Source organism: Lepidochelys kempii, chromosome 5, assembly GCF_965140265.1.
Source record: "Lepidochelys kempii isolate rLepKem1 chromosome 5, rLepKem1.hap2, whole genome shotgun sequence".
NCBI lineage: Eukaryota > Metazoa > Chordata > Testudines > Cheloniidae > Lepidochelys > Lepidochelys kempii.
Window position 1 is genome coordinate 55,469,560 of NC_133260.1, and position 22,993 is coordinate 55,492,552.

The following is a 22,993-nucleotide window of genomic DNA, read 5'->3' on the forward strand; positions in this document are numbered from 1 at the left end:
TCTTCTAAACGCTGGAAAGATAGTGGAGCAAATAATTAAGCAATCAATTTGAAAACATCTATAACAGTGGTTTTCAAACTTTTTTCTGATGACCCAGTTGAAGAAAATTGTTGATGCCCGTGACCCAGCGGAGCTGCGGATGAGGGGTTTTATGGTGTGGGAGGGGATCAGGGCTCTGGGCTGGGGGTTCAGGCTCTTAGGTAGGGCTGGGGATGAGGGTTTTGGGGTGCAAGGTTATCTCGGGCGGCTCCCAGTCAGCAGCTCCATGGGGGTGCTAAGGCAGGCTTCCTGCCTGTCCTGGCACTGCAGACTGTGCTGTGCCCTGGAAGCAGCCAGCAGCAGGTCTGGCTCCTAACCAGAGATGCGCAAGCAGCTCCGCGCGGCTCTCACCCACAGGCACCGCCCCACCCCCAGCTCCCATTGGCTGGGAACTCCAGTGCTCAGGGCAGGGGCAGTGCGTGGAGCCCTGTGCCCACCCCCCCTCCCATCTAGGAGCCAGACCTCCTGCTGGGTGCTTCCGGGGCGCAGCACAGTGTCAGAACAAGTAGGAATTAGCCTGTTTTAGCTGGGCAGCAGTGCCAATGGGACTTTTAACGGCCTGGTTAGTGGTGCTGACCAGAGCCATCACGACCAAGTGCCTTACGTTCTGTGACCCAGTACTGGGTCACAACCCGCAGTTTGAAAACCACTGATCTAGAAGATTAACAGTCAGCATGGATTTATCAAAAACAAATAGGGTCAAACCAACCTGATAGCTTTTTTTGACAGGGTAACAAGTTTTGAGGAAGCAGGGGAAGCGGTAGACATGGTATATCTTGATTTTAGGAAAGTTTTTGAAACTGTCCCGCATAACCTTCTCATAAAAAAAACCTCAGGAAGGAAATACAGCCTAGATGGAGCTACTATAAGCTGGGTGCAAAAGTGATTGGAAAGTTCCCAGAGTGTAGTCATCAGTGGTTCACAGTCATGATGGAAGGGCATAATGAGTGGGGTCCTGCAGGAATCAGTTCTGGGTCCGGTTCTGTTCAATATCTTCATCAATGATTTTTGATAATGGCATACAGAGTACTCTTATAAAATTTGTGAATGATACCAAGCTGGGAGGGGTTGCAAGTGGTTTGGAGGATAGGATTAACATTCAAAACAATCTGGACAAACTGGAGAAATGGTCTAAAGTAAATAGGATGAAATTCAATAAGGACAAATGCAAAGTACTCCACTTAGGAAGGAACAATCAGTTGCACACATACAAAATGGGAAATGACTGCCTAGGAAGGAGTACTGCAGAAAGGGATCTGGGGGCCTTAGGGGACCACAAGCTAAATATGAGTCAACAATGTAACACTGCTGCAAAAAAAGCAAACATCATTCTGGGATGTATTAGCAGGAGTGTTGTAAGCAAGACACGAGAAGTAATTCTCCCGCTTTACTCCGCTTTGATTAAGTCTCAACTGGAGTATTGTTTCCAGTTCTTGGCACCACATTTCAGGAAGGATGTAGACAAACTGGAAAGAGTCCAGAGAAGAGCAACAAAAATTATTAAAGGTCTAGAAAACATGACCTATGATGGAAGATGAAAAAATTGGGTTTGTTTAATCTGGAACAGAGAAGACTGAGAGGGGACATAATAACAGTTTTCAAGTATGTAAAAGGTTGTTCCAAGGACGAGGAAGAAAAATTGTTCTTCTTAACCTCTGAGGATAGGACAAGAAGCAATGGGCTTAAATTGCAGCAAGAGAGGTTCAGGTTGGACATTAAGAAAAACTTCCTAACTTTCAGGGTTGCTAAGCACTGGAATAAATTGTCTAAGGAGGTTGTGGAATCTTCATCATTGCAGATTTTTAGGAGCAGGTTAGACAAACACGTATCAGGGATGGTCTAGATAATTAGTCCTGCCACGAGTGCAAGGGACTGGACTAGATGACCTCTTGAGGTCCCTTCCAGTTCTACGATTCTATGATTCTGAAAAAAAAGTTTTAATATTGATTTTATTCCATGGATAAAAGGAAGGGTTTTTTTTAAACATATTGCATTAAGATGAGATGTTTTCATCATTCTGTGTAATACTACATGCCAGTAATACACTTGAATAGCCATTGACCTCTACGTTGAATAGCAGTGACATTAGCTGTCCAAGATCCCATGCTTGCATTGAAATCCATTATCAATGGCTCATTTGTTTGGAATCCCATTCAGGTCCCTTTCTAGAAGGGACAGGTTTTTTTGTTTTTAAGGCACCAATTGTCAGTTACACTAAAGTCATTTTACCCAGCATTGTAAAGGAGCCTTAGTATAACTGACAACTGCAACTAAAAATAGGTATAAATGAAAAAAAAATGGCCCCAAATATTCATCCTTTCTCCTGCCTGAATACTGTTTGTTTAAACAGCTACTTCTTTCTCTGCTCCTATGTGTGTTACTCAAGTCTGAGATATTGTACATAGATCAAATATGATTGCAGAGTATAGCTATTAGTTGTGTTATTTTAGCTAGTCAGTCATGACTGAAAAGTTAAGAATGCAGCACACACATTTAAGAATAACAGCATACTGACTAGCAAATTTCACATTGTCTGTACCATGAAAGCTTACAGTATTGCTAGCAATTACTTGCATTTTGAAGAAGTTCTCTTAAAATCTGGTCATCAAGTTACAGCAGCAAATTGACGTTGATAATTATACATAATAAGGCTATATAATGCAACTCAGATAATGGGATTTTAATTTACCAATCCATCTTGTGAACAAGTACAAGAGATAGCAGTCGGCAGCCACACTACTTTGCACAGCTTTAATACTAGTTGTACTCTGTATGTTTGTCTGCCCACCCACTTTTTATGCAGTCCCACCAGGGAAACAGCTTTTTTCTTTCATTTCAGAGACCTATTAACATTCGTTCAGACAAAGATGAGTTATCTCTTTTTAATTGTTTCAGTTTTCCTGTCTAAAGAACACAGAAAAACACTGTACATGCAAACAGTGAAACCACCTAGCTCTCAAGAGTCTCCTCCTTTCCAGTTTCTGACTCTGAATATTAGCCTTCTCCTTTTTCACGGGTGATTACCTTCTTGTGTCCCTGTCTTGAGGTGCAGTAGGCTTTTATTATTACACACGCTATTAGATAAAATAACAAGCCATATCTAAATGCACATTTGATTGTTTAATGGTAGGAGGAGATACCGCAGTACGTCAAACAACAACAGCCCACCTTCTGTCAATGGCAGAAAATCGTAAACTATTAGAAGAATATTTCTATGCATTATGCAGAAATAAAATAAATACCTATTGTAATTTGATTAAGTTGCATACAATACTTCCAAGTTCATTGGTTAGATGGGTCAACTTCAGGGTTCAAGTAGCCACTCATTCAGTGTCAAATGTAATTTCTACATCACAGCAAATCTACCATGTTTTAAACTTTTATTTGCTCCTGAATTGGCACAAAATTTTCAAAATTCCTCATGAAACATTTTTATTTTCCAAACTGTCCTTTGTGCCAAACATTTAGACTTTGACATTTGATTTTATATTATAATGTATACTGCATTTTAAAAAAAAAGTAATTTTGAAAAATTGACGTGTTCCATTTTGAAAATATGAACGCAAAATGTTCTGAGATTATCAAAAACACTTTGTTTTCATTTTTTTCTAAATGAAATGTCACCAGAATTGACATATTCCTGCCAAAAGTTATTTCAATTAAATATTTTCCAATGGAAAAATGTTTCATTGAAAAATTTTCAACCAGCTCTGCTCTGGGGGCAGCTTTTAATTTAACGACAAGTAGAAAGGCAGTAGTTGTTTTGATCAAATACGAAGAAGCCACACACCGGAGAAAGCTGAAGCAACTAAATGTGACGCATAAAAAGATTCTAAAAATCAATGCGCCAAGATTTTTAAAAATAACTGAGCTGTTTGGGTTGAAATTTTTCATTCTGTTCGTCTAGCTCAGGCTGAATGGTTTTTGGAAAGTTTCAGCCAAAACGGTTCCGTCATTTCCAAGAATAAGATTAGGGTAAAACACATTGTTTTGCCAGTTATAACAATTCCGGTGACCTTCTGTTGAAAAGTTGTATTGCCTGCCTACTTTGGAACAGGGACTTGAAACTTGGCACAAGTGGCCTTTGTGTCAAGGATGCGCCTTTCGCTGCTTCTGTGAAAATCAACCCGTAGCTGATGAAGTTATAAACCTTCAGAAAAATCTTATTTTGCAGATGGTCAGTAGAAATTTTGGAGATTTTAGCTGTTGGACTGGAAGAAGATTCTGTCCTCATTGGGCAGGCACTGACCCCTCAGAGGTAATGGAACTAACCAGACTGTGCATGCAACCAGGGGCATCTTGGACATGGGTTCATGGGTTCAATTGTACCCACAGAAACCAGGAAACCAAAGGTGCAAAAACACGCAAACAGGAACTTCTCCTGGGCCAGTGCAGAGGGGAGGCCCCAAGTGGGGAGGAGATTGCAGTGGCTCCTGTCCCGTGGGGAAGGGCCCAGCTCCTTGCTTTTGGCATTGCAATCTGAGGGAGGACTGGGCCAAACCCAAGTGGTACTGCAATCCTATGCATTGGGTTGCAAAACCATTCACTTAAATGTGGCTCGGCCACTCCTCTGCCAAGATGGAGGGGCAGCTGGATTAAATCTGAGTAGCACTGCGACCCCATGTTCCAGGTTGCAACTCCTGGACCCAGGCCCTGACCTGAGGGACAGAAGCCATTGCTGTGGGTTAAGGGCCTCCCCTCTGCACTGGGCCAAGATGAGGGTGGTGCTGGGCCAGAAACTGCTGCTGCAGGTGGCCAGTGGCCCCCTCAGCAGTTTAACGTAGAGCACCCATTGAATTCGGAGGTGTCAAGGTTCCTCCCCCACTCTGAACTCTAGGGTACAGATTCATAGATTCATAGATATTTAGGTCAGAAGGGACCATTATGATCATCTAGTCTGACCTCCTGCACAATGCAGGCCACAGAATTTCACCCACCACTCCTAAAAAAGACCTCACACCTATATCTGTGCTATTGAAGTCCTCAAATTGTAGTTTGAAGACCTCAAGGAGCAGAGAATCCTCCAGCAAGTGACCCGTGCCCCATGCTACAGAGGAAGGCGAAAAACCTCCAGGGCCTTCCAATCTGCCCTGGAGGAAAATTCCTTCCCGACCCCAAATATGGCGATCAGCTAAACCCTGAGCATATGGGCAAGATTCATCAGCCAGATACTACAGAAAATTCTTTCCCGGGTAACTTGGATCTTACCCCATCTAAAAACCCATCACAGGCCATTGGGCCTATTTACCATGAATATTTAATTACCAAAACCATGTTATCCCATCATACCATCTCCTCCATAAACTTATCGAGTTTAATCTTAAAGCAAGATAGATCTTTTGCCCCCACTACTTCCCTCGGAAGGCTATTCCAAAACTTCACTCCTCTGATGGTTAGAAACCTTCGTCTAATTTCTAATCTAAATTTCCTAGTGGCCAGTTTATATCCATTTGTTCTTGTGTCCACATTGGTATTGAGTTTAAATAATTCCTCTCCCTCTCTGGTATTTATCCCTCTGATATATTTATAGAGAGCAATCATATCTCCCCTCAACCTTCTTTTAGTTAGGCTAAACAAGCCAAGCTCCCTGAGTCTCCTTTCATAAGACAAGTTTTCCATTCCTCGGATCATCCTCGTAGCCCTTCTCTGTACCTGTTCCAGTTTGAATTCATCCTTCTTAAACATGGGAGACCAGAACTGCACACAGTATTCCAGGTGAGGTCTCACCAGTGCCTTATATAACGGTACTAAAACCTCCTTATCCCTACTGGAAATACCTCTCCTGATGCATCCCAAGACGACATTAGCTTTTTTCACAGCCATATCACATTGGCAGCTCATAGTCAACCTATGATCAACCAATACTCCAAGGTCCTTTTCCTCCTCCGTTACTTCTAGTTGATGCGTCCCTAGCTTATAACTAAAATTCTTGTTATTAATCCCTAAATGCATGACCTTACACTTCTCACTATTAAATTTCATCCTATTCCTATTACTCCAGTTTACAAGGTCATCCAGATCCTCCTGTAGGGTATCCCTGTCCTTCTCTAAATTAGCAATACCTCCCAGCTTTGTATCATCTGCAAACTTTATTAGCACACTCCCACTTTTTGTGCCCAGGTCAGTAATAAAAAGATTAAATAAGATTGGTCCCAAAACTGATCCTTGAGGAACTCCACTGGTAACCTCCCTCCAACTTGACAGTTCACCTTTCAGTAGGACCCGTTGTAGTCTCCCCTTTAACCAATTCCCTATCCACCTTTCAATTTTCCTATTGATGCCCATCTTATCCAATTTAACTAATAATTCCCCATGTGGCACAGTATCAAACGCCTTACTAAAATCTAAATAAATTAGATCCACTGCGTTTCCTTTATCTAAAAAATCTGTTACTCTCTCAAAGAAGGAAATCAGGTTGGTTTGGCACGATCTACCTTTTGTAAAACCATGTTGTATTTTGTCCCATTTACCATTGACTTCAATGTCCTTAACTACCTTCTCCTTCAAAATTTTTTCCAAGACCTTGCATACTACAGATGTCAAACTAACAGGCCTATAATTACTTGGATCACTTTTTTTCCCTTTCTTAAAAATAGGAACTATGTTAGCAATTCTCCAATCATATGGTACAACCCCTGAATTTACAGATTCATTAAAAATTCTTGCTAATGGGCTTGCAATTTCGTGTGCCAATTCTTTTAATATTCTTGGATGAAGATTATCTGGGCCCCCCGATTTAGCCCCATTAAGCTGTTTGAGTTTCGCTTCTACCTCAGATATGGTGATGTCTACCTCCATATCCTCATTCCCATTTATCATGCTACCATTATCCCTAAGATCCTCTTTAGTCTTATTAAAGACTGAGGCAAAGTATTTGTTTAGATATTGGGCCATGCCTAGATTATCCTTGACCTCCACTCCATCCTCAGTTTTTAGCGGTCCCACTTCTTCTTTCTTTGTTTTTTTCCTATTTATATGACTATAGAACCTTTTACTATTGGTTTTAATTCCCTTTGCAAGGTCCAACTCTACTTGACTTTTAGCCTGTCTCACTTTATCCCTACATATTCTGACCTCAATAAGGTAGCTTTCCTTACTGATCCCTCCCTTCTTCCACTCCCTATATGCTTTCTGCTTTTTCTTAATTACCTCTCTAAGATGCTTGCTCATCCAGCTTGGTCTACAACTCCTGCCTATGAATTTTTTCCCCTTTCTTGGGATGCAGGCTTCCGATAGCTTCTGCAGCTTTAATTTAAAATAATCCCAGGCCTCCTCTACCTTTAAACCCATAAATTCTTCATTCCAATCCACTTCCCTAACTAATTTCCTTAATTTTTGAAAGTCAGCCCTTTTGAAATCAAAAACCCTAGTTGCAGATTTATTTTTGTTAATCCTTCCATTCAGTTTGAACTGAATTAGCTCATGATCACTTGAGCCAAGATTATCCCCTACAACCATTTCCTCTATGAGATCCTCATTACTCGCCAAGACCAGATCTAAAATGGCATCCCCTCTAGTCGGTTCAGCAACTACTTGTTGAAGGAATCCATCAGCTATCGCATCTAGGAAAATCTGAGCCCTATTATTATTACTAGCACTCATCCTCCAGTCTATATCTGGGAAGTTAAAGTCTCCCATGATCACACAGTTTCCATTAGTATTTACTTTATTAAAAACATTAAAAAGGGCTCTATCCATATCCAAATTAGATCCCGGTGGTCTATAGCACACCCCAAGCACTATCCTAGGGGAGGCTCTAATAGTTTTCTTCCCCAATTTAATTATTGCCCAGACAGACTCAGTCATATCCATTTCATCGCTTCTTATTTCTTTACATTCTATCTCATCATTGATATACAGTGCTACTCCACCACCTTTACCTTTATTTCGGTCTTTCCTAAACAGCACATACCCTTCAATACCTGTAGCCCAGTCATGACTACTATTCCACCAGGTCTCTGTTATACCTATAATATCTGGTTTCACTTCCTGCACCAGTAACTCTAGTTCCTCCATTTTGTTACCTAGGCTCCTTGCATTAGTGTACAAACATCTTAATTTTTGCTGTTTGGCCTCACTCACATTCTGTACCCTATTAGGCACGGTTATTTTACTACCAGTATAACCTATTAGACTTGTATCTACACTGCCCTTCCTCCTACCTACAGCTGTATCCACTCTTACTTCATTTTCTTTCCACTCTATGCTAAATTCTGGCGTGGAGATTACCTGGACATCTCCCAACCATCTCCCCCAAATTCCTAGTTTAAAGCTCTCTTAATCAGTTGTGCCAGCCTCCATCCTAGAAGTCTATTTCCTTCCCTACTCAGATGAAGTCCATCCCGAGAGAACTGTCCTCTATCCATGAATGCCTCCCAATGGCCATACATCCCAAAGCCCTCCTTATAGCACCACTGCCTAAGCCATCTATTGATAGTCATAATCTTGTCACACCTTTGTTGCCCTTCTCTAGGAACAGGCAAAATCCCACTAAAGATCACCTGAGCCTCAATTTCCTTAAGCGTCCTCCCCAGCCTAACATAGTCTCCCTTAATACTGTCCAGTGAGAATCTAGCCGTATCATTTGTTCCCACATGAAGGATAATTAGGGGATTCTTTCCCGCTCCCTTTAGAATCCTTTTTAACCTCAGGTCTACATCCCGTATCTTAGCACCTGGAAGACAGCACACCCTCCTATTTTCTGGATCAGCTCTGGTTACAGGCCGATCTATTCTTCTCAATAAAGAGTCCCCAATCACATAGACCTGCCTTTTCCTAGTGACAGTGCTATTCTCCAGTCTATCCCCTGTTCCCTCTGGCTGCAAGTTTTTTCCATTCCCATTCTCCCTTGTAATCCTTTTTAACCCATCCTGTATCCTCCTGGGGCTCATATTTGGTGTAATCTCCATTAACTCTTCCCCTTTTCCTATAGGACTAACCGCTCTTCTCTTCTTCCTTGCCCTGTCACCTTCAGTGACTACCTGCTGAGCCCCTTCTTCATTTTCCAACTCTGCAAACCTATTCTGAAGCTCTATTTCTCCTTCACTAGCCCGTCTTTTCCTCTGCCTAGTTCTTTTAGTCACATGCTTCCACTGACCACTTTCCTCACCCAGTCTCCCCTCAAAATTCCCTAGTCCTGCTTCCATCTGCAAGTCTGAGCTTTTCCCTTCAGATACCTCATGTCTTTGCTCCATAATCTGCTCAAACCCCTTCCTAAACTCTACCAGACTTTCCACCTGCATCTCCAAACCTCTGATCTTTTCCTCCATCAGCTCTATCAGACGGCATTTCATGCAGACAAAACTCTTACCAGGTGCCCCCTCCAGGATCATGTACATACCACAGCTTCCACATCCAGTCATCTTCATTGTGTCATCTGCTACATGGGTCACTCCCACTGCCACCTCTGAATCTGTCATAGCCTTCCCACCTAAATCCTGTTAATCTGGGAAACACAAACCACACCAAAACACCACCACCCACAGCAAAACCAAACCCCACACAAGCACCACAAGACAAACTCCGCTTTCAAACTCCCACTCAAACTCCCCTGTTTACAGCTCTGTTTGCTAGCTCCTGTGCTGCTGCAGCTGTCTGTGCTGCTGCCTGACTGGCTGCTACCTTTATAGGACCCCTAGTCAGTGAAGCCCCGCCCCCTAATCAGGGCTCAGCTTCTCTTCCAGCACAAAGCCCCTACAAGCCTCTACACATACAAATACTACCAATACAAAGCCAAACAAACACAAATACCTTCTCCTCCAACAGAACTCCCACTCAAACTCCCCTGTTTACAGCTCTGTTTGCTAGCTCCTGTGCTGCTGCAGCTGTCTGTGCTGCTGCCTGACTGGCTGCTACCTTTATAGGACCCCTAGTCAGTGAAGCCCCGCCCCCTAATCAGGGCTCAGCTTCTCTTCCAGCACAAAGCCCCTACAAGCCTCTACACATACAAATACTACCAATACAAAGCCAAACAAACACAAATACCTTCTCCTCCAACAGAACTCCCACTCAAACTCCCCTGTTTACAGCTCTGTTTGCTAGCTCCTGTGCTGCTGCAGCTGTCTGTGCTGCTGCCTGACTGGCTGCTACCTTTATAGGACCCCTAGTCAGTGAAGCCCCGCCCCCTAATCAGGGCTCAGCTTCTCTTCCAGCACAAAGCCCCTACAAGCCTCTACACATACAAATACTACCAATACAAAGCCAAACAAACACAAATACCTTCTCCTCCAACAGAACTCCCACTCAAACTCCCCTGTTTACAGCTCTGTTTGCTAGCTCCTGTGCTGCTGCAGCTGTCTGTGCTGCTGCCTGACTGGCTGCTACCTTTATAGGACCCCTAGTCAGTGAAGCCCCGCCCCCTAATCAGGGCTCAGCTTCTCTTCCAGCACAAAGCCCCTACAAGCCTCTACACATACAAATACTACCAATACAAAGCCAAACAAACACAAATACCTTCTCCTCCAACAGAACTCCCACTCAAACTCCCCTGTTTACAGCTCTGTTTGCTAGCTCCTGTGCTGCTGCAGCTGTCTGTGCTGCTGCCTGACTGGCTGCTACCTTTATAGGACCCCTAGTCAGTGAAGCCCCGCCCCCTAATCAGGGCTCAGCTTCTCTTCCAGCACAAAGCCCCTACAAGCCTCTACACATACAAATACTACCAATACAAAGCCAAACAAACACAAATACCTTCTCCTCCAACAGAACTCCCACTCAAACTCCCCTGTTTACAGCTCTGTTTGCTAGCTCCTGTGCTGCTGCAGCTGTCTGTGCTGCTGCCTGACTGGCTGCTACCTTTATAGGACCCCTAGTCAGTGAAGCCCCGCCCCCTAATCAGGGCTCAGCTTCTCTTCCAGCACAAAGCCCCTACAAGCCTCTACACATACAAATACTACCAATACAAAGCCAAACAAACACAAATACCTTCTCCTCCAACAGAACTCCCACTCAAACTCCCCTGTTTACAGCTCTGTTTGCTAGCTCCTGTGCTGCTGCAGCTGTCTGTGCTGCTGCCTGACTGGCTGCTACCTTTATAGGACCCCTAGTCAGTGAAGCCCCGCCCCCTAATCAGGGCTCAGCTTCTCTTCCAGCACAAAGCCCCTACAAGCCTCTACACATACAAATACTACCAATACAAAGCCAAACAAACACAAATACCTTCTCCTCCAACAGAACTCCCACTCAAACTCCCCTGTTTACAGCTCTGTTTGCTAGCTCCTGTGCTGCTGCAGCTGTCTGTGATGTGGGGACCTGCATGAAAACCTCCTAAGCTTACTTTTACCAGCTTACGTTAAAACTTTCCCAAGGTACAAATTAATTTTATCCTTTGTCCTTGGAATATCCACTGCCACCACCAAACTCTAACTGGGTTTACTGGGAAATGTAGTTTGGACACGTCTTTCCCCCCCAAAATCCTCCCAACCCTTGCACCCCACTTCCTGGGAAAGGTTTGGTAAAAATCCTCACCAATTTGCATAGGTGACCACAGACCCAAACCCTTGGATCTGAGAACAATGAAAAAGCATTCAGTTTTCTTACAAGAAGACTTTTAATAGAAGTAAATAGAAATAAAGGAATCACCTCTGTAAAATCAGGATGGTAGATACCTTACAGGGTAATTAGATTCAAAACATAGAGAATCCCTCTAGGCAAAACCTTAAGTTACAAAAAGACACACAGACAGGAATAGTCATTCTATTCAGCACAATTCTTTTCTCAGCCATTTAAAGAAATCATAATCTAAGAAATACCTAGCTAGATTACTTACTAAAGTTCTAAAACTCCATGCCTGTTCTATCCCCGGCAAAAGCAGCATATAGACAGACACAGACCCTTTGTTTCTCTCCCTCCTCCCAGCTTTTGAAAGTATCTTGTCTCCTCATTGGTCATTTTGGTCAGGTGCCAGCAAGGTTACCTTTAGCTTCTTAACCCTTTCATAGAATCATAGAATACCAGGGTTGGAAGGGACCTCAGGAGGTCATCTAGTCCAACCCCCTGCTCAAAGCAGGACCAATCCCCAATTAAATCATCCTAGCCAGGGCTTTGTCTGACCTTAAAAACTTCTAAGGAAGGGGATTCTACCACCTCCCTAGGTAACGCATTCCAGTGTTTCACCACCCTCCTAGTGAAAAAGTTTTTCCTAATATCCAACCTAAACCTCCCCCACTGCACCTTGAGACCATTACTCCTTGTCCTGTCCTCTTCTACCACTGAGAATAGTCTAGAACCATCCTCTCCGGAACCACCTCTCAGGTAGTTGAAAGCAGCTATCAAATCCCCCCTCATTCTTCTCTTCTGCAGACTAAACAATCCCAGTTCCCTCAGCCTCTCCTCATAAGTCATGTGTTCCAGACCCCTAATCATTTTTGTTGCCCTTCGCTGGACTCTCTCCAATTTATCCACATCTTTCTTGTAGTGTGGGGCCCAAAACTGGACACAGTACTCCAGATGAGGCCTCACCAATGTCGAATAGAGGGGAACGATCACATCCCTCGATCTGCTCGTTATGCCCCTACTTATACATCCCAAAATGTCATTGGCCTTCTTGGCAACAAGGGCACACTGCTGACTCATATCCAGCTTCTCGTCCACTGTCACCCCCAGGTCCTTTTCCGCAGAACTGCTGCCTAGCCATTTGGTCCCTAGTCTGTAGCGGTGCATTGGGTTCTTCCATCCTAAGTGCAGGACCCTGCACTTATCCTTATTGAACCTCATCAGATTTCTTTTGGCCCAATCCTCCAATTTGTCTAGGTCCCTCTGTATCCTATCCCTCCCCTCCAGCATATCTACCATTCCTCCTAGTATAATATCATCCACAAATTTGCTGAGAGTGCAATCCACACCATCCTCCAGATCATTTATGAAGATATTGAACAAAACCGGCCCCAGGACCAACCCTTGGGACACTCCACTTGATACCGGCTGCCAGCTAGACATGGAGCCATTGATCACTACCCGTTGAGCCCGACAATCTAGCCAACTTTCTACCCACCTTATAGTGCATTCATCCAGCCCATACTTCTTTAACTTGCTGACAAGAATACTGTGGGAGACTGTGTCAAAAGCTTTGCTAAAGTCAAGAAACAATACATCCACTGCTTTCCCTTCATCCACAGAACCAGAAATCTCATCATAGAAGGCGATTAGATTAGTCAGGCATGATCTTCCCTTGGTGAATCCATGCTGACTGTTCCTGATCACTGTCCTCTCATGTAAGTGCTTCAGGATTGATTCTTTGAGGACCTGCTCCATGATTTTTCCGGGGACTGAGGTGAGGCTGACTGGCCTGTAGTTCCCAGGATCCTCCTTCTTCCCTTTATTAAAGATTGGCACTACATTAGCCTTTTTCCAGTCATCTGGGACTTCCCGCATTTGCCACGAGTTTTCAAAGATAATGGCCAATGGCTCTGCAATCACAGCCGCCAATTCCTTTAGCACTCTCGGATGCAACTCGTCCGGCCCCATGGACTTGTGCACGTCCAGCTTTTCTAAATAGTCCCTAACCACCTCTTTCTCCACAGAGGGCTGGCCATCTACTCCCCATGTTGTGATGTCCAGCGCAGCAGTCTGGGAGATGACCTCGTTAGTGAAGACAGAGGCAAAAAAAGCATTGAGTACATTAGCTTTTTCCACATTCTCTGTCACTAGGTTGCCTCCCTCATTCAGTAAGGGGCCCACACTTTCCTTGGCTTTCTTCTTGTTGCCAACATACCTGAAGAAACCCTTCTTGTTACTCTTGACATCTCTTGCTAGCTGCAGCTCCAGGTGCAATTTGGCCCTCCTGATTTCATTCCTACATGCCCAAGCAACATTTTTATACTCTTCCCTTGTCATATGTCCAACCTTCCACTTCTTGTAAGCTTCTTTTTTGTGTTTAAGATCCGTTAGGATTTCACCGTTAAGCCAAGCTGGTTGCCTGCCATATTTACTATTCTTTCAACTCATCGGGATGGTTTGTCACTGTAACCTCAACAGGGATTCCTTGAAATACAGCCAGCTCTCCTGGGCTCCTTTCCCCTTTATGTTAGTCCCCCAGGGGATCCTACCCATCTGTTCCCTGAGGGAGTCGAAGTCTGCTTTTCTGAAGTCCAGGGTCCGTATCCTGCTGCTTACCTTTCTTCCCTGTGTCAGGATCCTGAACTCAACCAACTCATGGTCACTGCCTCCCAGATTCCCATCCACTTTTGCTTCCCCCACTAATTCTTCCCGGTTTGTGAGTAGCACGTCAAGAAAAGCTCCCCCCCTAGTTGGCTCCTCTAGCACTTGCACCAGGAAATTGTCCCCTACGCTTTCCAAAAACTTCCTGGATTGTCTATGCACCGCTGTATTGCTCTCCCAGCAGATATCAGGAAAATTAACATCACCCATGAGAACCAGGGCGTGCAATCTAGTAGCTTCTGCGAGTTGCCGGAAGAAAGCCTCATCCACCTCATCCCCCTGGTCCGGTGGTCTATAGCAGACTCTCACCACTACATCACTCTTGTTGCTCACACTTCTAAACTTACAGGTGAGAGGATTTTTCCTCTGGCCAGGAGGGATTTTAAAGGGGTTTACCCTTCCCTTTATATTTATGACAGGAGGCTACATCCACCCTGCATGTGCCATCCCCACAGAGATTTTGGGCATGCTTCAGCCATGGGCTACAGGGAGAAAATCAGCGGTAGGAGGAGACAAGGACTTGTTGGCCAGAAAGATTGATTATGGGGAGGTGAGACACTAGCTCTGGCATCTGAATCTCATTTTTATTTTTCTTCTTCTTGGATCAGCTTTCCCTGGCCTGACTGACTTTCTTATTTACCAGCATAGTGTTGAGTGGTTTTCCAGATGGTTGCCAAAATGAGCAGACCCCCAGTGGTCCCAGTTTGGAACTCTCTCTACTCTTAACTTTCCTTGGAACACAATGGAATGTGAAAAAAAAATCACTCTACATAAATTAATAATGCTATATAAAAAGTGTTAATGGACCGCCATTAAGGGATCTGGATGTGAAGGCCCTGCTGTGGGCATTGCTGTGGGCATTCCATGTACTTGATGCAACAGGAGAAACAATTTGTGTGGTACCTCTGTGTGGTAAAAATCAGGTGCAGAAAAAAAAAGTAGGGGGGCACTAAAGCCTAAGCTAACAAAACTGTGCAGCTAGAACTGATCATCATGGAGCTAGTGGGTTTTCTCTGATTGCAAATAGAGGGGCTAGGGGCTATAACAAGGCTGTGTGTTTAAACAGTTGTAACGAGTGAGAAAAAGCAGGTGTGTGTAATCCTGGAAGAAAACAATGAGACAGGATACTTCTTGGGCACAGGGATTTCTGAGCAGGGAAGTTGCCTTTTTGTTCCTACTTCTGTTCAGGGAAACAGGACTTGGCACATATCTTGTTTGTTTACAAAAATTACATCAAGAATTTACCTGGCTCCATGTCATTGATTTCTTAACCAAATGGAGCCTCCCTACAAGGTCCTAAATTTGGGCTACTGCTCAGAGAGAAGTGCAACAGTATCAGTAATGAAAATAGGACCGCATTCCCATAGCCAAGTAGTTACCCTAAGCTAATTTTAATATTTGTAACATGTAGCTTAAAGTTCACTGTTTATATAGTACATCTTGCTCTTAATACCTCAATTCAGACGCAATAGAGATGCTATAAATACAGAAGCATACATGCATAGACAGAACACTTCCTGGAATACATGCAATCTTCAGCAGAATATAACCATGATTAAATGTTGTCTATTATCTCACAACAAGCCCTGTTTATTTTCCATTCACCATTCTGATTATTTTTCACTCACCATTGTTCTGACTAATTATATCTGTTATGGGCTTTGGTAGTCAAGAATTATTTGACATATAAAATTGCTGTTCATTTTTATTGATAAGTGAGATGCATATATTTCATAAAATTTACAAGGTGAATATTTTCTTGTTAAATAGGATTGTGTGCATAATACTTTGTTTACTATGCTTGCAATCCTTCTCCCATTAATTTCCAAGACAGTTTTGCCATTTGATTTTTAAAGAGAACAGAAACAGACCGCATCATGGTGAAATGCTTCATGTATAAGAAGCAATCCTGGTGTTTATAGAAATTATAGATGGACAAGACCTATTAGCTGTCCTAGTCCATCCCAACTACCTGGAAGGTTTCCAGCCAGGAGGTTCTGTAGCTTACATTTTGTCAAGCCTTGAGTGTTAAAATTTAGGAAAAGCACATTCACACATACTTACAAATTAACTGAATGGTTCCTTTATAACCAGCAGAGAATAATTCTCCCGATATTCCAGTGCATCTTTCCTTTTAATTGAGCAGAAGAATGTATTTATTAAACCTCACTTTATAAGACCTCTGTACTCATGGAGGATATTCTGTTTACTGGCAATCAAGCCATTCAATATCATTTTCATTTCTTCTATACACCCAAAGAGGCCAGTATTGGAATTTGGCTTGTACCATATACAAGTGACTGGAATAGGTAGATTTCTTATATTGTTCACTCAGATATTAAAATGTTTCTCAAGTGCTATTGTTTTTAAAACCAAAACAGACATGTATAAAAAGTTACCACAAACTCAGAATAATAAGATTAAAAAAAAAACCCACCAGTTCTTGGAAGACATTAAAATGCCCTTCCAGAATAAAGAAGCCTGTTCTTGAATTTGAAATACAAACCTCAAAATAAAGTGAATGTGTTAGAGAAACTGTATTTATTCTCATATGATCATAGTAATTTTTGAAGAAAACACCTAGATGAGTCAGGTCATCCTGATCTTTCACCCTTAAATTCCATGAGTAGATCGAATAAGACTTCTCATGTGAAAATTATCCCTATAAGGATGGGTTTGCAAGCTCAACACCCAGGTTGCTCCCTGCAGCTTATTTCTACTCTTTGACCCAATCCAGTTTTAAGTGTTTCAGATTGTTGACAATTGTTATTTATCTTACCCTAGTAAATAAAAAGCCCACAACAAAGATCAGAGCCCTGTTGTCCTAGACAGAGACAGCCCTTGCCTCAAAGAGCTTACAGTCTAAATAGACAACACAGGCAAATGGTGGGAGAAAGAAAGTGTTATTAGCTATGCTTTACCACTGGGGAACTAGGGCACAGATGAATAAATTACTTGCTCAAGGAAATAAAGCAATTCCGTGGCAGAGCATTGCAAACACTGAGCCCAGATCGCCTGAGTCTGAGACCAGTGCCTGGACCAGAAGATCATCTTTTCTCTAAGACACATATTTCATCTCTTTCCTAGGGAGACTACTATACAGAAGATGATCTCACTTAGACTTTATTGTTGGAGTTTTCCTAATAATCTATTTATATTCTCTCTCTCTCTCTCTCTCTCTCAATATCACCCCATTATTCCGAGTTAGAGTCTCTGGTACTAACAAATAATTGGTTTCCCCTGGATCTTTACACTCTTTATAACAACAGTTGCATTTTGTTATTATGTCCCATCTCAGTGGTCTCTTAGCCAAGCAATACCTATTTAGTTCTCTTAGTGCTAGACTATCTTCTGATCTTGTGGCATAGGGAAGAGCTGTCAGGAGGCAACTCACTCAGAAAGGGGCAGGAACAAGACGAGACAGTCTGGTCCCAGTCCACTCCACAGCCTTCCTACCAGCTTCTACCCCTCAAAAGTAGCCCTTAATCTTTCCTCACAAGACAGTCACTTCAGTCACTAAAACTTTTTGCCCTTAGCTCCCAATACCTAATTGGTTATTGCATTTTTTTTTTGAAGTTTGGTGCCCAGAAATGAACACAAATAACCCATATGCAGTTGTGCCATCACCACAGAGAGGGGGACTATTCTTTTCTTCGTGACATGCAGAGTCCTCTGCCTAAGTGGCCAAAAATTGTACTGAAGTATTTTGCTGCTATTCTAGACCACAAATGCCCTATTTACCATCCACAATCACTTCTAAAGGCTCAATGGTCCCTTGTGTGGGGCAGACAGGCCCTTGAATGGTCCCAAAATATGAGAGTGACAAAGGCAGCTTGAAGTCTCCTTTGCTCCCCCTTTCCCCCTCTGTTCCTGTGCTGAATGCAGGAGTAGAATCACAAAGAATTGGGGTCTAAGAGTGCAGATTGCCAGGTAAACACTGTTGGAGGTAGTGGAGGACAGTGGTAGCCAGGAATTGGTGGTGTTTTCTCCCCTTTAAAATCTGCTCTCAGAGCAGTTTCCTCCAGGCCAATACACTTTCTCTCCTAAGTTTGGGTTAGAAAAAAGTTGAACTAAGAGCAGTGCACAAAGGCTCTGCTTCTTTTTAAAAAGTTAAAGGAAGGTATCAGTTCATGATCTTCTCGGATTAAAGTCTCTGGGTGAGGTCAGCTGGAGGGCCTCCAGGGCTTTCAACTGTAATAGCAAAATGTGGACAATTTAAACTAGTGCTAACAAGACAAATATACTGATGGAGTCCCAGAATGTGGAGCAATCGGGATACATAATCAAACAAGGGTCTTCTTAACCCTTGAATTTCTATCACAGCATCCACTGTCCCTCTCAATCTGTTTCTGTTGTGTAATTATCAACAATAATATAAAAAAGCGTTAATTTAATTCTGCTCGAAGATGGAACAGCAGGCAGCCTGCTGAAGCTACAATGAAGGCTCCAGCAAACAGTGTAATGTTTATTTATTTACCATTACTTTTGGACTGTCTGCATTTCAGTCTATAGCAGGGACCTTGGTTGTTTGCGTGTGTGTGTTTTAACGATCTCTGTGAAAAGGGTAACTTTTTTTTTAAAGGCCTTAAATGAATGCAGCCTTTAGCTGTTCTGCATACTGGTCCAATATCTGATTTAGAGGTAGGTAATTTGAAAACAAAAATGCATTTCACAAGTGAAGTGTGTTCAAAAAGAATTAAAACCCAAAATAGCTTGGTTTAAAAAACAAAAAACAAACCCTGCCAATTCCATCCCTCTGATTTACATCCTGTTTTTCAGTTAGTAATTGTAAAACAGATATTAGAGGAGTATTGTGAACATTAACAGTCTTTATTTACTACTTTTAAATTATTTTACTTTTAAGGCCCCTAATATTGGAGGGTGGTTATTTGGGGGCAGAGAAAATCAACTCTCAATACAAGTCAGCAACACTATTTAAATCCCAGCACTTCAAAATAGGTGAGCCCACCAATGACAACTTGAGGGGCTGCACTTGTTGTGATAATGCAATTCCATTCTTATGAGTTGGGATTGAATTACAAAGATTCTTGTTTTCTGAAATTGCTTGAAGAGATGGATTGTTGGTCATTTCTATTTGCTATTGATATGGAAGAAATCAAGCAGCAGAAAATGTGAAGAAAAGTGCAACATTCACAACTGTGGGATGAATCACCAGAGTGAGAGAGATAGAAGTAAGCATTGGTCCAGATCATTTAGTTTTATGTTCCTCATTTAGAGACAGCCTGTGATACCCTTACTTACATTGAGTAGTGCTTATCTCCATGAGTGGTCCTCCAAGGGCTACTCTAGGAATGATGGATTCTCGTGTTGGTTTTGAAGACCCTTCGCAGCTTATCCTATGCTACCTATCATCTCTATTCACTATTAAAGTGTCATCTCCCACATCTGATCAGCCAATGATGCCAGCCTTCATAGATCTCTTGTTAAATTTTCCAACTATCAACTCTGAGCTTTCTCCTATTCTGCTCATTCGTGCTTGGGAATAGTTTTCCACAAACATCTGCAAAACCACCTCATTGTCCTCCTTCAAATCCCTCCTTAAAAAAACCCCTGTCCTTTGCCACAATGCCTACAAAAACTTGACCAGAGTACACCCACAGCCCAATTGTTAACATTGCCTATCACATTGCCATTTGTCTCAATGTTTCCTTGTGTTCCTGTCTGTCTGTATTCACCTGTTGTCTCTTGTTTTATACTTATAATACAAGTTATTTAGGGCAGGGACCATTTTTTTCCCTGTGTTTGTAGAGCAGCACCTAGCACATGATCTGTGACCAGGGATCCTACAATATAAATAATAACAATGATATTCTGGTGAATTCACACCAGGTCTATATAGAACACTACTACCATTCCTCTACTCTTCCATGTGATCTTATATATGTAAACATCCAAGAATAGCATGACTTTTTTTTCCCCAATGTCCCCTTACTGTGAGCTCATATTTAGTTTGCTATCTATCACCCCTAGGTCTTTCTCAGACTTTTTAATACATTTATCTAGTCTGCAGGACACTGGATTATGCGATTCTCTCCACTGTGATCAATCACTTTTCTATGTGCCACTGTCTTTAAAAACAAAACGCTGGCAGCCTATTATTCTCTCAGATTCTCCAACGCCAAATAGCACATTCATCAATGTCTGCCCATATATAGTTACGCGTGGTACTTTGTTATTTTTTATAGCATTTGTTGCTCAAGGTCATGATCAAACTAGATGTTCCTCAGCAAATGCAAACAACTGGAGGAAACCTGTTTTTTTAGTAACTATAGATTTCTCCTTCTGAGGGTTCAGCCAGCTATTTGAGAACAGCAACTGCAGTCTCTCAGAGAAATGTGTCAGGCAGAAAATGGAAGAAAAATTCAAGTATCATAGTAACACATTATATGCATAAATGCGCTTATTACTTTATATTGTCAACATAGTCAATTCCATGTTGTTCCAGGTTGTATTTTTCAGCTATCAAAAATACTTTCTTAAATATAATTTTCTGTAATATACACAAAATATAGGCTTGATTTTGAACTAACAACAGTTTTACAGCAGTATAGCTTCACCTATTTTATTATTGTTTTCCTGAAAATATCTGGTGCAAGCGAAAGGAAGATCAGGCTCCATATCTTCTACAGCTGATCAAATTATACATTGTTAACAAACTGTCCAAAGACTTTAGCCCATTTTTTCTGTTAGCAAGTCATTAGTGAACTGACCCTAAAAATTCTCCCTAGCTCTTTGTTACACACAGACATTTTTTTTATGCAAATAAATGCCAGGCACAATCGTAGCTAGTGTGAATACGTCTGCATGAGCTGGGAATCACACACCAGCTTAGAGAGTAGACATACCCTGTGATACGCAATTTCAGTAAGGCAAACCAGACCTTCCCCATATGTGGGCGGAGTTCTCTCCTCTCAAGGTCTTCAAATGATCTTTTCACTAATTCAAAATTCCTTCATGCGGTCTTTCTTGACTAAATATTCTTCCAATCAGAAGCTGTCACCTTGTATACATAGATGTATGGAAAATCCACCTCCACAATATTGATCACCTTCCCTATTTCTTTTTTCCCCCATTATGCATTAATAGAGTAGAAATAGTGACCACAGACAGCTGGTCATGGCTCCCTTATTTGGAGCCATCTGCCTCCAGAGTGAGTTAAAACTGCATAGGAATATGTCTAATTTATGTCATTGCCTAATGCCACAGGAGAATCAGGATTATATTCTACTGCCTTTATCACTTCATATAGTAGGCCGGTGACTGTGCCTGGCCCAGGAGGTAGCTATGCCCCTCCACCAGCTTTAAGTCCCCTGCACAGGGGGAAAATTGTCTTCTGGCATCTCTAGTTAATTCAGCCCCTCCCACCCCCGCCGAATGAATATTCCTGTTTCTTCTGGTTATGCAAATCAGCTTTAAACTCAGTTTAAATGGCCAGTCCAGGACAACCCCTGCCAGGGAAAGATCCAGTGGCTGTAAGGCTGCTGTGGCAGGTCATTCTCTTCCCACATCCTAGTGTATGGGGTGTGCAAAGAAAAACAGGGCATGTGTCTGGTCAATCCACAGCTGCAATAACAGTCCTCATGGTCCACTGGCAGGCTGCTCTATTTCATGCTGGAAATCTGTCAAGCACCTGGTGGCCCAAGATTCAGGGAATGTAAAGGTAGCTTAGATGTCAAGCACAGTTTAGCTGGTTCAAAATATTTAGGTCCCCAGTTTTAACTGCAAACCTTAAGTATTTTATCAGTGACCAGATTTTTTCCCAAACACTGTCCAATTCTGCAAGATGTTGAGCATCTCCCGACAAGTGATGAGTGTTCAGTCAACTTCAGAAGCTACTATGTCAATTTAAATGGAATGCACACATTAACTTGTCATAAAAGATGGGTTTATAGGGGAAGCCTATAGAATACAGTAAATGCTGCTTGTTTCTAATAAGCCTAGATAGGCTAAAAGGCTACATATTAGTCATAGCTTAGGAGTTCCAATGCCGGCTATGACAGATTTTGTGACCTTTATCCCTTGGGGTAATTTTTACAGTATTGTGATCTTTAATTAGATAACACTCCCAGTGCTTCCATGTCCTGAGAGGTATTGCACACTATTGATTTACATTTAACTTTTTCCTATACATAAAAACAAAACAGAAGGAGGATATTTAATGTGAAGAGATGGTATTTGCTGTTCAGTCTAGTCATATAAACACAGTTTTGTTTGGTAATCTGTATGCATGTCTAGTTCAACCTGGCATGGAGCCTTCGGAGACAGTGAAATGGAGCTGATCCTGCAAAGTGCTGAGCAAACTCAGCTCCCATTGAGTGTGATAATCTCTCAGGAGACTACCTCAGTGAGAACTTGCAGAATCAGGCCCTAATTGCTTAAGCACAAAACTTCCCAGGGGTTCCATGTCATGAAATGTTACAGGTGTCTTTTACCAAATTGAACCATTTGGAAATCCCCGCCCAACAGAAACTCACCAGCTACACTGCAGTCAGGTCATCTGGACACAGAGAAGAGAAAGCAGGATCTGCCTCACAGAGTCAGTTGTAATCCTTGATATCTCTGAGATAAAGATAACAATGAAGTGAGACTCGCTGTGGCTGATATATGGTTACAGGCAATTACATCAACATATATATCTACTCTGATTATTTTTATTAGGGAATCAATTGTAAAAAGGACATTCTTTTTTCAGAAACCTCTCATGAAAGGAGCATGGGGGGAACCTCAGCTAATACTTCAGCCCATGCTCAGAACAGCAGCCAACAGTAGTGCAGCTGCT